Genomic DNA, 14,336 nt, shown 5'->3' with positions numbered 1-14,336 from the left:
GGGATTAAAATGTCTGTCTGGAAAACTAGGAATGCTGATATAAATGAAAAGAATTCTTTGGTTTGGCTTTACAAGTAAAACATGGGACCTATGGTGATTCAACAATTAATTAATCTTAATATGATGAAAGAAAGCTTTGGCATTAACAAGGCCTTGCAATATTTACTTTTGGAATATTTTTCATTGCTAACTTTAATAAATTGATAAATTAATTAAATTTATTTGCATTAAAATGAAGGCTATGCGGGTGTTTCTCCATTTTATCTTGGTTCAGCTCTTAGAAAATATATCTGAATCCAAAAAATTCATTTAAGTTTATGACATTTTAAGTTATTCAAAAACAAATAGCATACTGTAGCAATGTTTAAGTAATATGAAATTTGAAACATATTTTGTCACACTTTGGGATTCCTTGAGGTTATAAAGCACAGTTCTAGTTTTCATTTTTCAAGTGTGTATTCATGTGCTTCTTAAAATTTGAACATAGACTAGAATTTTTAAAAGTTTTCATTACTTTTAGAACACATCTGTATGTCCAAGTAATTATAGATTAATTAAATAATAATCAAATGACATTTGCCTATCATCATCTAAGAAAGCCCAAAGTAAAATTACTTATATTATTATTATTTTTTCATAATGCTTAGGATGAGTAAGACAGGTACAAAGGAGTATGTAGGGATCAACATTATCATATAGGCTAAGATTCTTTGGCAAAGGAATCTCCTTCCCATATTTCTTCATGCTAGAATTTGCAGGTGTATTATAAAAACCCAGTTGAATTTAAATGTTGAAGAAAATAGCATAAGCAGGATACTATAGGCATATGTAATTGGGAAAGATCAACAGAAAAACATTTTGGAGGAAAGTACTGCATAAGTGCCAATTAGTTTATTGTTTAGAGGAGAAATTACATCAAGGAGTAATAGTAGGGTTGGAAGATTTAAAAAAAAAACAACTCTGATCAACTTCATTAGCCATCAAGGCTTAAAGCATGAAAGGGGAGCAGTGCCGGAGGGAAATTTCAACTCCAATAATCCTTTCCTCCATTCTTCTAACCTAATGTTTACATGTGTTCTTTCTTCCACAACATCAAAAGTAAGGGCAGGTATTTTTTTCTTGTGCGTTTTAAGAAGATGAGCAGATGGAAGGAGAGGACCTCTCTTCTTGCCCCATTCTTCTAGAACTTCAAAATCCTTGATAGTCACTGTTGGAGACACTAACCACTGCCCCAAAAGATCTAGACTAATTCCCACAATAATAGAATAAATGTTTTCAAAAAAAAAAAGAATAAATGTTTTCAAGGCAAACATCAAAATAATAAATAGAACTATTTATAACAGTCATTATAAATGCATACTAAAAATACATTTTTAATCACTTTTCAAAACTTTTTTTTTTCCCCCGTACAGACTCTGTATTGAGACCTGTTGTTACACAAGGTAAGGGTCATCATACGGTGGTGATTTTCAATATATGAATATGTTTATTTTTCATGTAAGTACGATAAGAGGCAAAACTGATAATCTAGAGATTATCAAATGAACCATCTTCAAAATTTTAACTGCAATGCTTTGACTTCATAGTTTCACATGAAATGGAGAGAATCTTGCTCAGGGTCAAGAGTCAACAAGAATTTTAAATGAAGTGATATAGTCCTCCAAGTATCATAGTATGGAAGAAAGATTTATTATTACTCTATTAATTATTTCCTGAAATAGTCCATAAAAAGAGCATTTCAGTGTGGTTATCTGTGGTTACAAATCCTGATGGCATTGGCAATTTCGCTCCAGACTGCTCACCACTACAAAATAAAAAATAAAAACACTTCCTATTGTTTCAGAGTGACCCTTTTAACTTTCCAAACCAGATGAAATTCTTTGTAGGGACTGGAAGAAAACTTGAAAGTTGGTCTTCACCTTTAGATTTCTGAGAAAGATTTTAAAGGAAACCTCTGCTGCCCATAGGAGGTAAGGTGCTTACCTAGGAACATTGCTTAAGTAGGCCAACTTTGTTTTCACACCCTTCCGAAGGTCCTGGAATGACTAGAATGCCAGTGTAGGAGCTGCTGAGCTCTAGATCTCTCCCCATCTCCTGTCATCTCACACCCTCATTAACCCAGTCATCACTCTTCAAGACAACAAGAGTGGGTAGGCACCAAGGCTTCAGAAAAAGGAAGGATGACAGAATGTATGCATTTGTATTGCTGTGGAATGAGAATCACATACCACATTGAATACAAACTATTTTTTTTTAAAAGCAGGATCTAAAATCTTTCATTGTGTAGTTTCACTTTCCTGTGTTTTAAAATACATATTATAGGGGCACCTGGGTGGCTCAGTCATTAAGCGTCTGCCTTCGGTTCAAGTCATGATCCCAGGGTCCTGGGATCGAGCCCCGCATCCGGCTCCCTTCTCCATGGGAAGCCTGCTTCTCTCTCTCCCACTCCCCCTGCTTGTGTTCCCTCTCTCACTGTCTCTCTGTCAAGTAAATAAATAAAATCTTTAAAAAAAAGAAAATAAAATACATATTATAATTAAAACAGTACGAGTTTTTCCTTAGTGACTCCAGCCCACTGTTTTGGTCATCTTTTGTCCCACGCAATGCTGTAGTCGTGTACATTTGCAGTGCTTCTGCTTCTTCCCTGCTCAGACGGCTCTCGTAGCTCTTGTAGTCATTTTACTTGTTACTTCTCCTGCTTACTTCTTTCCTTTCTTTCATTTGACTCTAGACTGCCAGGATCTAGGAGGACCAATACACTATCAAGAATTAAATATTTAGGGCGCCTGGGTGGCTCAGATGGTTAAGCGTCTGCCTTCGGCTCAAGTCATGATCCCGGGGTCCTGGGATCGAGTCCCACATCGGGCTCCCGGCTCAGCGGGGAGCCTGCTTCTCCCTCTGACCCTCTCCCCTCTCATGCTGTTTCTCTCTCGCTTGCTCTCTAAAAGATAAATAAAATCTTTAAAAAAAAATAATAATAAATAAATTAAATAAAATAAAATAAAGAATTAAATATTTAACAATAGACTCAGCAACAGCCTCAGATGGAGAAGAGACAGGATGACGTCATTTCAAACGCTCACAGTCCTTTGTCAATTCTAGTCTAGCTGTATGTAAAGCTAAGATGTCTTTTGGCTGTTAACCTGATGGAAACATGTGAGAGCCTTGCCCTATGACGGCTTCTTAGACATAAGATATCAATAAGATAATTTTTTAAGGATTTTTCTTTTTAATTTTTAAGTAATCTCTACATTCAACGTGGGGCTGGAACTCACAGCCCCAAGGTCAAGAGTTACATGCTCTATGGACTGAGCCAGGCTTCAATAAGATAATTTTAAGTTTGGTTTTGAGAATAAAATCTTACAAAGTTACTCAAGAGTGCAGTGAGTAAAATTTCTGTAAAAGACGACGTATAAGGAAAGCACAGCATGGTTCTCATTGGTGATTATTCCAGAAAGTAGGGATTATCATGCCATTTTTATCTTGTAGGCCTAGTAATTTCCTGAAACTGTAACCTTTGGACATTCTTTCTTCTACTTGGTATTTTGTCCTTTAATGAAAAAAACCAAAATAGTAAACCGCCCTCAAAATTTGACCTAGGGTCATTTGTTTAAAGTAACACACAGCTCAGAGCTTAGCACGGAGTTTGAGTTAAATAAATATTTGTATACTGATTGACAGCAATGCTGATACCTCTGTTAGCCTATAATAAACATGCCACAGAAAGAGTACAGCCAGCTCTGGCAACTGAAATGTGGGATATTTGGTCACGAGGATCTTTTGGAAAAGGAATTAATGAAACTTTAAAAAATTATCTTGAGATTCAGACCTTTTTTTTAAAGGTTTAGACAAGAATGTAAGGTTTTTGTTTTTTGTGGTTTTTTTTTTGGTTTTTAAGAATGTAAGGTTTTATAAGGGAAAATGTTTAGAAAAGTTTCATAGACTGGCACAAATTTGTAAAGAATATAATCCTATCTTAAACTTGCCCCACTAAGCACTAGTTTCTCAATTTATCTTGACATTTTTATAATATAACACATTACTAATTGGATTTTCATTAACTTTTTTTGGAAGATGATATGGTGACTATTTTGGCTTCTCACAAGTCATAGCTATTATTTAGAAAGTCTAAATGCAGTAAAGAAAAAGAAAGTGAGGTTGGTACTAGTAGTTAGCCATTCTTATATAAATAAGAGCATTGGAAACAGGCAGATGAACTGAGGCAAATAAAATCTAAGGTAGACTGACCTTTAAAAATTAGCCCTGTAAATCAACTTCTTTGTTCCTTCCCCCTGCCCCCTATTTTCAAAGCACTCAAGAGAACATGGTAACATATCATGGAATTTTAGAAATTGTCCAAAAGTCCTTTGATGTCTTGGGATAAATTCCCAACACATGAGCACATGACATACAGGACCTTTGTTTGACAAGTGCCCACCATCTCTCCACACATTCTACCCCCAGCTTCACAACGTTACAGGTTCACAAGCCCTTTCACATTCTGTGCCTCCCCATCTGCTCCACCCTTTGCCTGGAATCCACCCCTCAGGCTTCTCTACGAAAATCTTGTTGAATCCCTCAACTAACAGGTGATGTTTATCTCTTCTTCGAAGTCTTCACTATCTGTGACAGGGTGAGCTAGTGATTTCCTCCTCTGCATCTAAATACTGCTGTCCAAAGCAAGAAAGAATGTCCAATTGAAAAAAAGATAGTCTCTTCAACAAATGGTGTTAGGAAAATTGGACAGCCACATGCAGAAGAATGAAACTGGACCATTTCCTTACACCACACACAAAAATAGACTCAAAATGGATGAAAGACCTAAATGTGAGACAGGAATCCATCAAAATCCTTGAGGAGAACACAGGCAGCAACCTCTTCAACTTCAGCTGCAGCAACTTCTTCCTAGAAACATCCATCGCCAAAGGCAAGAGAAGCAAGGGCAAAAATGAACTATTAAGACTTCATCAAGATGAAAAGCTTTTGCATAGCAAAGGAAACAGTCAACAAAACCAAAAGACAACTGACAGAATGGGAGAAGATATTTGCAAATGACATACCAGATAAAGGGCTAGTATCCAAAATCTATAGAGAACTTATCAAACTCAACACCCAAAGAACAAATAATCCAAGCAAGAAATGGGCAGAAGACATGAAAAAACATTTCTCCAAAGAAAACATACGGATAGCCAACAGACACACGAAAAAATGTTCAACATCACTCGGCATCAGGGAAATTGAAATTAAAACCTCAATGAGATACCACCTCACACCAGTCAGAATGGCTAAAATTAACAAGTCAGGAAACAACAGATGTTGGCGATGATGCAGAGGAAGGGGAACCGTCCTACACTGTTGGTGGGAATGCAAGCTGGTGCAGCCACTCTGGAAAACAGTATGGAGGTTCCTCAAAAAGTTGAAAATAGAGCTACCCTACGACCCAGCAATTGCACTACTCGATATTTACCCCAAAGGTACAAATGTAGTGATCCGAAGGGGTATGTGCACCCCAATATTTATAGCAGCAATGTCCACAATAGCCAAACTATGGAAAGAGCCAAGATGTCCATGAACAGATGAATGGATAAAGAAGGTATGGTATATATATATATATATATATATATATATATATATATATACACACAGTGGAGTATTATGCAGCCATCAAAAAAATGAAATCTTGCCATTCGCAATGACGTAGATGGAACTAGAGGGTATTATGCTAAGTGATATAAGTCAATCAGAGAAAGATAATTATCATATGATCTCACTGATATGAGGAATTTGAGAAACAAGACAGAGGATCATAGGGGAAGGGAGGGAAAAATGAAACAAGACGAAACCAGAGAGGGAGACAAACCATAAGAGACTCTTAATCTCAGGAAACAAACTGAGGGCTGCTGGAGTGGAGGGGGGTGGGTGGGATGGGGTGGCTGCGTGATAGACATTGGGGAGTGTATGTGCTATGGTGAGTGCTGTGAATTGTATAAGACTGATGAATCACAGATCTGTACCCCTGAAACAAATAATATATATTAATAAAAATAAATAAATGAAAAAAATACTGCTGTCCATATAATGTTATGGAACTTATCGTTACTTCTTTTTTTTTTTTTTTAAAGATTTTATTTATTTATTTGACAGAGAGAGAGACAATAAGAGAGGGAACACAGCAGGGGGAGTGTGAGAGGGAGAAGCAGGCTTCGCACTGAGCAGAGAGCCCGATGTGGGGCTCAATCCCAGGACCCTGGGATCATGACCTGAGCCGAAGGCAGACGCTCAATGACCGAGCCACCCAGGCACCCAACTTATCGTTACTTCTTTTTTTTTTTTAAAGATTTTATTTATTTATTTGAGAGAGAGAGAATGAGAGAGAGCACATGAGAGGGGGGAGGGTCAGAGGGAGAAGCAGACTCCCGGCCGAGCAGGAAGCCCGATGCGGGACTCGATCCAGGGACTCCAGGATCATGACCCGAGCTGAAGGCAGTCGCTTAACCAACTGAGCCACCCAGGTGCCCCTTATCGTTACTTCTTACACAACTTACTTTTTCACTTGACTACATTTTTCCTAAGTACAGAGACTGCATTTAACTCATTCTGAACTAACAGAGCCTAATATATGACCTGGAAGAGAGTAGGCATTTTATACGTGGTTGTAGAACGAATAAGTGAGTGAATAAAATATACACCAGAAATTTATAATTTTTTTCCATATGGCTAAAATTAAGCTATTAAATTCATATTTTTAAACCAGAAAGATTATTCACTCACTGATTCAGCATTTACTAAGAGCCTTCTGCAAGACAAATGGAAGACAAATAAGACATTGGTTGTGTCCTCAAGGAATTCTGTCTAGTTAAGTGGGATTACAGATACATACAAATAGGTGTGTATAATGTATTCTGAGTCTCGAACTACCACAGCTCAAAGAATTTAGAAGTGGGGGCGGGGAACAGAAAAAAAAGCGTTTTATGCAAATGAAGCTTCAGAGCAAATGCTCAGGCTAGAAACCATGTATTATTTTCAAGGAACTCAGTACAGCTCAGCATTGCAGGGGCCTGAAATACAAGAGGCAGGAGGTGGGGCTAGACAGGTATGAGGTGCCAGATCTTACACAGTCCTCCACATTCTTTCCAGGGCCTTATTCTAAAGGAATTGGTACACATTTGAAAGGTCATAAAACAAAATGTCATGGGGTCAGATTTGTGTGGTCAGTTGTCAGGGGTTAGAGGAAAGGTGGATTGGAGAGAGACAAGATAAAGGCAAGCTTAGTCTGAGTACAAAATTGTTATTATATAGGGACCTATAAGGTGAGCCTAAAATACAAAATAATTAAAAACAAAGGTGCTACGCATTCCGTAGGACCTTTGGCAAAAAAGATCTTATAAAAACTTTCCATTAAGTTATGAGGTTGAGGGATCACTGGATTTTATTAGGGTAAACAGGATGGGTACAGTAAATGGAAAACATGAGGCCTATTGTTATTCTAACAAAAAAGCAAAAAAGGCTCATGTCACAAGTTAGCCTTGTAAAGAAGAATGACATTTAACATGGGAACCCTGCTCTTCTGTGAACCTCACTTTCCTCTAAAATAAAAGATCCTGCTTATCTTATAAGCTTGCTGTAAAAACAAATAGATTATACAAAAACATGTACGTTGCAGCACTACACAAGTATAAGGTGTTATAAATGTTACTTCTTTAAATCTCTGATTTAAGTAAAGCAAATAACCAATCTCCAAGAAGACTGCATATCTAACTCCACATCCATAAAACAGCAATACAAATGTCATCCCAGAAACATTGTATTAGGTTTTAAATGAAGGAAGGCAAGCCCATAAAGACAACATCTGCTCTTAGGCGCTGTTTTTTCTTCCCAGAATTTCCATTAGCATTAATAAGAGTGGAGAGTGTACATCTGTATGCTCATAGTGTAGCATTAACCCTCCTAAATGCTAATGGATATGATCCACATACATTTCTGCAGAGCAAGAAATAGATTTCTCTATTTTTAGTAACTACCTACTGATGCATACATACATTTTACAGTATACTGACTCAAACAGAAAATAAAATTGTAACGTGAGGGCTTCTTGGAGAAAAGGTGATTCTAAGACTGGGGCAGGAAATACACAAATGAGCCTGGAGGATCTTGAAGTGCCAGAAGGTAAGAATATGCTAAAACAAACAAACAAACAAATGAATAAAACAACAACAAAACCCCCATAATAATGGGTATGTCCAAGGGAATAGGGATTAACCAGAAAAACTCCCTAGACCCAAACCTGGAAGAATTTGTGCAACAAAATAAAGTCGTGCTGATTTATAATCTAAAGTATAAAATAAATATCCATGACTCCATACTGATAAAAATAAGTGATTGAATAAATAAAGGGAGGAGAAGAAACAAATGTCCTGTGCAGAAAAATTCCAAATAATTTATACATTTCCTTCAAGAAGGCGGAATACAACCTCTCCCTCATTAAGTGTGAACTACATGTGGGGACTTCATTCCAAAGAGTACAGGATGGAAAGGAAGTAAAAAACAGTAACTTTCCCATAGAGCATCTTGGCAAATGCCACCTCCAGTCAGTGATCAAGGTCAACAACAACAGTGGTAAGTCAGGGTAACTGTAGGTACCTTGGATACCATGTGATGAAAAGGTATATCTGCAGTCTTTCTCCCCAAAACCCACAAACCCAGTCTAATCAGGAGAAAATCATCAGACAAATCCCAATAGAAGAACCTTTTAGAAAATACCTGCCCAGTATTATTCAAAACTGTCAAAGTCATCAAAAATAAGGAAAGTCTGAGAAACTGTCACAACCAAGGGGAGCCTAAGAAGACTTGATAACTAAATGTAATATGGTGTCCTGGATGGGTTGCTAGCACAGAAAAAGGACATTAGGTAAAAATTAAACAATAGTAAATAAAATATGGACTTTAGTTAATAATAATGTATCAATATCAGTTTATTAATTATAAAAAATATACTATATTAATATATGGTATAAACCCAGTAGGGGAAACTGAATGCAGGGCCCATGGGATCTCCGTATTATCATCATAATTCTTCTGAAAATCTAAAACTGTCCTAAAATATAAAGTTTATTTTTAAAGTATAATTTGAGCTGGAAATTACTGCTTTAAAAGTAACCTTCTTAAGAGGAAAGACAAAGATGTGAACCAGAACTTTTAAAATGGAATCAAATGCACAAGGATTTCCAAATGCTTTGGAAAGTGTTGTCTTCATAGTCCATTAGTGGGACCTCTTTAAACTTTGTATTGCAGCAGAGGTCCCATGCAGGATTTCACTCTCTACACTAGGCTGTCATCGTAAATGCTTTTCAAGTTCACATGAATAGGAGGAATGAAAATGGTGAGCTACGTATTCCACTTTTCCATGACCTGGTCTGTTTTACTCTCCAAGCATATGTGTACAGATAACTGTTCCTTCTGTGATATGAAAGTGGCTTCACTCTCCTGTCCCCCAGGCCTAGTAAGTCTTCTCAGATCTCTGATAACTCTGTCAAATCCCTGTTGAAGGATTCACTTGGATGTGCTCTACCTGTGTACTTCAGTGTTGCTTCCTTTAGATTGGTCTACCATTGGGAAGAGACTTTGCTTTTCATCTCTGTAGATACGACAGTTTATTGCAGTATTTGATACACAGTGGAAGCTCATATGTGATTTGTGGAAGAATATGATTAGTGTTTATACAACTGAATTTTACAATTTACATATTTGGAAATAATCTTGACACTGTATCTCAATGAATCTGTTCCAACCAAATGCAAAAGTTTATCTCCTTCCCTGCTTCTAAGATACGAGGCAATTTTTAAAGTTGCATATTATTTATACAACAATGTAAATTTAAAAGATTAATTTAAAAATAGGTAAATATACACAAAAACACGAATGGAACCATATTGACAAATAGTGGTCTCCTTTTCAAAGTATAAGTAGTACCACATGAGATTAAGTTTCTTGTCCCAAATATTAAAGTTGCAATTTAATTCATCTAAGGTCCTTTAGGCCTCTCAACCTAATAATCACTGACAATGCTATAAAATATGAAGTCCACTCATACTTGCTGGCATTTTCCTCTTGCTTCACTCTCTCTCAGTGTTGAACTCAGAAAAAAAGACATCATAGTGGCTTTCAAGAAAGGGACAATCTCATATCAGTTTTCCACACTAACACCACCCTCTCCACTTAAAGATAAGAGGAAAGATGAACAAATACTTAGTGGAAGAAATTAAAGAGAAGTGAAGGAAGTGGATCTAGAAATAGAAACATACTTTTTTTTTTTTAAGAAATAAGCAAGACTTGTGTATCTTTAGAATGTTCCTTGTTATCTAGAAATCTGTTAAAATGTTTCTTGAATTGCATAAATAAACCCTACCCTACACAGTAAATAAATCAAATCAGCACAAACAAAAAAGCCAAGGTTTAGAAAGGCAAATGTGATGAATACCTGGAAAACACCCACAGAAGGACAGAAATGTTTTAAAAAGAATGTAGTATGGTAGAGATTGCCTGATGAGAAATTAAAAGATCTTGCAAATTCTCTCTCTGCCTTCAATTTTGACTGTGCAGGGGGTGATAAGAACAGGCTGATCTATTCCTTCTGGGTATTCTTTCAGTCACAATTACAACAGGCTTGATTTCAGGAGGAAAGAATTGGTTACAATTCAATATAATCATTGTTAATCTACCTTGGTTGGCTAATTATAGGCTGAATTTATATGATGTGATTCCTGCTCATCCTTCTGGCTAGACATATCTTTTGCATAATCTTTAGCAATCCCTAAATTCACCATTAACCATCACTTTGTTCTTATGCTTTTTTGAAATATAAGATTTATAAATTAAAAACAAGTACTTCTGCAAGGGCTGTTAGCTGGGAAATGAGGGACACAGTGTCTGAGGTGAAATGAAGGAAAAGCCAGTTGGGTTTTGTTGAAAAGGAACTGAAAGGTCAAAGACTAGTTGCACAAATCCACCTAAGACAGGTGCAAATAAAAGTGGAGCAAATGTTGCAAAGCTGGGTAATCCACATGCTTATCAGATGGGCACTCTTAGGTGGATAGGCACCTTATAGGATTGGACACCTCTAACCCTGACTTTTCAATTCCCACCAGGGTAAGAGCAAAATCCTGGCATGTATTTCATTCTCCCCCAAGTCCTTTTCTCCCCCTTCCATCCCTCTCCTGGGTTCCTTCCTCCCTTCTCCCAGTCTCAGTGGAAATGGAAAAGGAGTGCACCTGACTCTTCATCCAGGGTTCAAAGAAGTATTCGAAGTAGTTCCTGCCCAGCCATGCCTGTTCTAAACATGCTCTTTTCACATATTGTTTTCTTATGTCTCTACAGCAATACTGTGGGGTAAGTATCATCAATATCTTACCGATGAGAAAAGAGAGGTTAAACTCCTTGACTTGCTGAAGCTGAAGAGTTAATAAACAGTGGCGCTGAGGTTTGAACCCTGATTGCTTGCCCCCCAAAGTCCATGTCCCTTCATGTTGGGTCCAGTAAAATTATTATGACCAATGGCTTTCCCTGATTTGAAGATTATCCTTCAGTTATTATTATAGGTCACATCCTTGCCACTGTCATCCACCACCCTCTAAAAACCTATTCAGCTTTTTTATGGTTTCCCATCCTAGGTTATTCCTTATTTGCATTTTTTGCTTAAGTATGAGAAGAGGCTGAGTTAAGATAAAATATTGAGATCACAACCATCCTTGGAGAAAATAAAATGTAGGAGTTCCAATGCTGCAAGCATTCAAAGACCTCTTTGACATACCAGAGGAACAACCTCTGGACACCAAAGTAACTAAAACTTTCTTTTAAAGAAATTACAAAGAATGAGAGGATCCTTTTTAGAAGTACACATAACATCCGACTTACTATGCATTAAAAATGGTAATGTAATACTAACAGAGCCTGCTATACAATGTAATTTTCAGTCAGCTGCTTCATTTCATGTTCAAATTTCCTTTTTAAATCAATAGCATTTGCTTTGCTTTCTTCAGTTGAAGGCATTTTTGCATTCCAGTAAAACACGCACACACACAAAATGAGGATGGAAATGAGTCAGCTATTTCCTGTCCCAAGACTCAAACCTACTTTTGCTTTTCTGGAAACGTGATTCAAGCTATCCAACAATAATTTAATTGGCTACGCTGTAAATTACAAGGCTGACCACCATATAAACACCAAAAAAGTGCACATGAGTATTCAGTAGTCAGCTGTCATTTTTCTGATAATCCTCAGAACTTTCTACTTACATAATGATAAAGCACTATATTACAAAGGGTAATAGAAAAGTCTGTTTTCTATGCAAACTTCAACTTCTGTCATTTCTATGCATCAAACACATTATAAATTTATGACTCATCTGTATAGATGAAAAAATGTAGTCAGCACAAAATATCTGAAACACAACAATGTATCTAACAATAGTGTTCATAATATCCTCTGGTTTTATGGGATGGAGTCCTGATATAGAAGTCTATTTGATAATTGGTTGAAAGGTGGCTTTCAGGGGGATTGATGTCAACTAGAGAGAGATACGTATGCTACTAGGCCCTGTTCTGTTTGATATGTTTTTCACAAATGTGGATAAAAATACCAAAGATAAGCTTATCTTATCTGTGGATGATACATGATTGAGATAAGAAATGGATGATAGAATCACAGTACAAAATATGACATATTCATGTGACAGCCTGATTCTAACAAGAGGAAATTCAATTGGGATGACAACACTGTCTTACTTTTTCGTTAAAAAAAGACGTATGTTAAAATGGGAAATGCATGGTGAGTAAGAGGGCTTAAAAGCAATACATAAAAAAGGCTTGGGGGCGCCTGGGTGGCTCAGCTGGTTAAGCGACTGCCTTTGGCTCAGGTCATGATCCTGGAGTCCTGGGATCGAGTCCCACATCGGGCTCCCTGCTCAACAGGGAGTCTGCTTCTCCCTCTGACCCTCTCCCCTCTCATGCTCTCTCTCTCTCATTCTCTCTCTCAAATAAATAAATAAAATCTTTTAAAAAAAAAAAGGCTTGGAAGTTTTGAGTTTATAGTAAGTTCACTATTTTTCATCAATGCATATGGCTGCCAGAAAAAGTTAATAAGATTTTAGGTTGCATTATTAGAGTTAAATAATCTGGGAGGAAGGAGGTGATAGGCATAATGGAAGTCTCTGTTCTATTCCGATCAAACCACACTTAAATATAAGGTTGCTATTGAATGATGCAGTTCTAGAATAATATAGGCAAAGTGGAGCTTATTAGGAGATCAAGAAAGAATGTAAAAAAAAAAAAAAACCCAGAATGGTAGGCATAACTGATATTGAGATATTTTAACCTTGAAAGACGTAAATTAAGGGTGAGGTGAGGACCCAATAAATATCCTGAAATATTTAGATAGTTGCAATTTTAAATTTTGCCACAAACAGTAACAAGATATAAAACAATACATGAATACAAATTTCTAGGGCCCTCAACAGAAAAAAGGTCTTTCTAATAGACCAGAGAAAAGGTAGATATCATTAGGAAATGACTGATTCACCAACACTTGTGCATTGGGTATATTTTTAAAAATTATTTAAAAATATATTTATAAGCATTGCTTATGTCCCAAGCATTATGTGAAGCCCTGCAGATATGGTAGTAAATAAAATAGACACTATCACTGTTGCCACAGACATTACTTGCAGTCTAGTTGAAGAGAGAGACATTAGTAAATAGCTGGACATCATATTTACTTGCTAGGAAAGAACTGTAGAGATTATAACGATCAATAGGGAGTTTATAGCTATAGAGAATTTAGATTGGAGGGTTAGCGAAAGCTCCTTTCAGAAACTGATCTTTAAGGACAGGGCTTGAATGATAAGTAGGAGTTCGCCAATAAAGAATGGGGATAAGAAGGAGGCAGGGAAGAACATTCTAGGTGAAGGGAAGAATGTGTGAATCTTTCCTGAACCAGCAAAGAGCTTGGTGTATTTCAGAAGCTGGCAGAATACCAGCATGTCTGGGACCTAGTCGGGGAGAGAAGAGGCAGGTTGGAGCCATGGGCCAGTAAGCTTTGAAAACTTTGCTCTGGAATAGGGATTTTATCTAATGGAATTGGGGAGCTATTAAAGAGTTTTAACCAAGGAAATAGCATATAAAATTCACTTTGGCTACAGTATAGAAAACTCCTGGGAGGCAAGAAGAGAAAGACTAGATGTTGTTGAGTAACCAGTTACAGGCATAGCTTGATTTATTGTACTTCTCTTTATTGCACACTGTAGATACTGAGTTTTTTTTTTTTACAAATTGAAGGTTTGTGGC

At 36.9% G+C, this 14,336-nt stretch overlaps 1 long non-coding RNA gene across 1 annotated transcript; it reads right to left on the bottom strand.

Moving 5' to 3' along the window:
• Nucleotides 1–2,626: 2,626 nt before the first annotated feature.
• On the bottom strand, nucleotides 2,627–12,783 carry LOC135363776 (uncharacterized). Its single transcript, XR_010409841.1, has 3 exons — nucleotides 12,772–12,783; nucleotides 9,526–9,537; nucleotides 2,627–2,639 (listed from the first exon to the last, which is right to left on the bottom strand). It is a non-coding gene; the product is annotated as an uncharacterized LOC135363776 (long non-coding RNA).
• Nucleotides 12,784–14,336: the final 1,553 nt, after the last annotated feature.

This window comes from Mirounga angustirostris, unplaced genomic scaffold (genome assembly GCF_029215605.1).
Source record: "Mirounga angustirostris isolate CCGP_5_RB_7025 unplaced genomic scaffold, mMirAng1.0.hap1 SCAF_3, whole genome shotgun sequence".
In the NCBI taxonomy this organism is placed as follows: Eukaryota; Metazoa; Chordata; class Mammalia; order Carnivora; family Phocidae; genus Mirounga; species Mirounga angustirostris.
Note: the sequence above shows the minus strand (reverse complement) of the source record. Positions and strands in the feature narration are given on the sequence as shown.